The sequence below is a fragment of the Gavialis gangeticus genome, unplaced genomic scaffold (genome assembly GCF_001723915.1).
Source record: "Gavialis gangeticus isolate Ggan-Ray unplaced genomic scaffold, GavGan_comp1, whole genome shotgun sequence".
Taxonomy (NCBI): Eukaryota; Metazoa; Chordata; order Crocodylia; family Gavialidae; genus Gavialis; species Gavialis gangeticus.
In genome coordinates, this window is record NW_017729008.1 from 27,432,460 (window position 1) to 27,435,703 (window position 3,244).

Genomic DNA, 3,244 nt, shown 5'->3' on the forward strand with positions numbered 1-3,244 from the left:
TCATTCACAACACAAGAGACACTATATTGAGAGCCAGAAAGAAGACACACAAAGAATTTCATTCACAGCACAAGATAGACACAGTTATTCACAGGAGGACAAGACAGACAGATATACAAAAGGATTCACACACACACACCGACCTTTTGCAGCACAGGAAAGATCAATATGAAGCGTGCTGGAAAGGAAGGTGCCAGGTCTTCTGGCAGAGGAGGGAGAGGAGGTAAGGAGACAGCTGGAGCTGCAAGCCCTCCCACCCCCCGCATCCCAAACACAGATGCATTCTCTTCCCGAGCAGCCACGACATCAGTGCTGCCAGCGGAAGCCAGGCGGTGGGAGCAGTGTCTGCACCTAACATCCCTGCACTTGCACCACCTCCACTCAGTCCAGAAGTGGGCACTAGCACTGGAATCACTGCCTCTTCCACCCCAATTTCAGCTCTCAGCACGAGCCTCCCACTGCCAGAGGAGGAGCTGGAGCTGGAACCAGGGATGCCGAGCGTGCTGGCTCAGGCAATTCTGGGGACTGAGGAGGAATCAGAGTTAGTGTTCCACACCCCTCTCATTTCCCCTAGACCAAGGTCTCCTTTGGAAAGCAGCACCTCAAAGGAGGCTGAGGTTGAGGAGTCAAGTGGCTCAGCTGAGGCAGCTTCTCCTGCTGTTCAGCCTCGCCCTGCTGAGAAGGGGGAAAAAGGCAGGATCCTCGCCCTCAACCCAGAAGCAGGGGAGTAAGTGTAGTGTGGGATCATTTTGAGGTAGCAGATGATCCTAGGTTTGCCATCTGCCAGCACTGCCAAAGGCACTTGAGCCATGGGAAGGACATGAGACACTTCACCCCAGCCACAAGCTGGCAGAGGGTAGATTTAGGCTAGATATCAGGAGGCGCTACTTCATGGTCAGGGTGGCTAGGATCTGGAACCAGCTTCCAAGGGAAGTGGTGCTGGCTTCTACCCTGGGGGTCTTTAAGAAGAGGCTAGGCGAACACCTTGCTGGGGTTGTTCGACCCCAGTACTCTTTCATTTCATGGCAGGGGTTCGGATTTGATGATCTGCTCAGGTCCCTTCTGACCCTACTAACTATGAAACTATGAAACCACCTTTAGCAGGGTGGTGGTGCCCTCCCTGTATCAGGCATGCAGGGAGTACTTGAGGGAAGAGCTGTGCAAGGCAGGGCTGCAAGTAGCCTTGCACTTCACCTCTGACATCTGGAGCAGCCGGGGTGGTGATCACACCTACCTCTCCCTCACAAGTCACTGGTATGATCAGTCAGGCTGTCGGTGGGCTCTACTGCAAGCCAAGGTGCTGGATGAGTCTCACATGGCAAGGGAGATCATGGGGGCCGTGAACTGCATGGTGCAAGGGTGGCTTATTGGGCAGGCCGAGCTCACCCACGGATTCATGTTCACCAACAACGGGGCCAATATGGTGAAGGCTTTCCATGATGCCAACTTTGTTGCCATCCACTGTGTGGCACACAGGCTGCACCTAATAGTGAGGGATGCCTCGGAGGGGGACAGGGCTGCTGGTGACAGCATCGCCACCAATACTGCTACAATTCAGCTGATTTTGAAATGCAAGAAGGTGGCGGGCTACTTCCACTGCAGCATCAAGGGGGGCAAGATGCTGCGGGAGAAACAGACAGAGTTCAACATCCCACAGCACAGAAGCATACAGGATGTGGAGACTCGGTGGAACTCCACATACTTGATGCTCCAAAGGCTGGTGGCAAAACAGAAGGCTATCCATGAGATGGCCTTGCTTGGGGAGATAGGGATCAGCACCCCCCTGAACAGAGCTGAGTGGGGTACCATCTTCCAGATGTTGGTGGTCCTCAAGCCCTTCCTCGAGGCCACTAAGACCCTTAGCACTGGTGATGCCCTCCTCAGCCAGGTGATCCCCCTAGTAAGGGAACTGGAGAGCCAAATGGAGAAGCTCCAGGGGATCAATGTCCCTGGCTGGGGCAGGCTGCTATCACCAGACATGCAGGCACTGGTGAGGCAGCTGAAGGAGGGCATCAGGAGACAGCTCGATCCTTTGCAGTCCAGTACGGCCCACATGATGTCGGGCATGTGCGACCCAAGGTTGAAGGGGAACATGTGCACTGGCAGCCCCAAAACCCTTGATTACTGGACGCAGATACTGGTGAACAAAGTCAAGGAAGCCAAAGTGCAGAGGTGAGGGGATGTGGAAGAGAGATCCACTTTCCCGTGCCAGCACTCCCAGCACCAGCATTGGCACCAGCACCAGCCAGTCTCCTCCACGCCAGTCACTGCCAATGTGGGCCATGGGCACGGCTTCAATGCTGAGGTCCAAACGCACCAGACCCCAGCCTTGGGCAGGTATCACTGAGGCTTCAGTGACTACCTATCTCACTTAGAATATGGAGCCATTGAACTGTGACCCCTTGGCCTACTGGGCAAGACACAGCCAGATGTGGCAAGATCTGGCCACAGTTGCCCAGCAACACCTGTCCTGTCCACCGACCAGTGTTCCAAGCGAGAGGGTGTTCATCATTGCTGAGGATGTTGTGACACCCCACCGCACCTGCTTGGATGGAGCAGCTGGTGTTCCTAAAGGTGAACCTCCGGCAGCTGGGGTTCCCCAAGCTCCACGTGCAGATGGACTGAGTGCCACCCTCCTCACTCCATCTGTACCAATTTCCTTTTCTGAGGTTTTGAAAAGCCAAGTAATGCCCTGCTCTCAGCTGGAAGGGGCACTAACTGCATCATCAGCCAGCAGGGGAAGACCATGTCCCTGCTGAACTCATTCCCCTGCCAGGATGAACTTGGCGGTATGGGATTGGGGCTTAGGGGAAGGAGGAGGCCCCAGATCCTGGGCATGACCACTAAAACTGCATCCTGCCAGGGTAGGGGGGCCTGGTGGGACTGCTAGCAGCACAGCAGCCCCGTAAATGCCAGGACCAATGATCCCCTGGTCAAAGGCATGCAGGAGTCACCATAACCTCCAGCTAATACACACGTACACAAAATCCTGGCTGGGAAACACCTAGACCTGTCATTTCTTTGACAGGCCTGACACTTGCTGGTTGCAGTGCAGTTGTGAGGCTCCCGGTGAGCTCAGCTTAGCTGCCCAGGATGCCAGCTTTACAGTTGCAAACCCCTTTGTCAGGCTGAGGAAGTACCTGCAGTTGGTCCTGGATGGAAGGAATAGTAAAGAAGCCAGAGGCTGGCCTGGCCCACAATGCAGGCAAGAAAGCCAGATAGTGAAAATGGAAATGGAGGCATC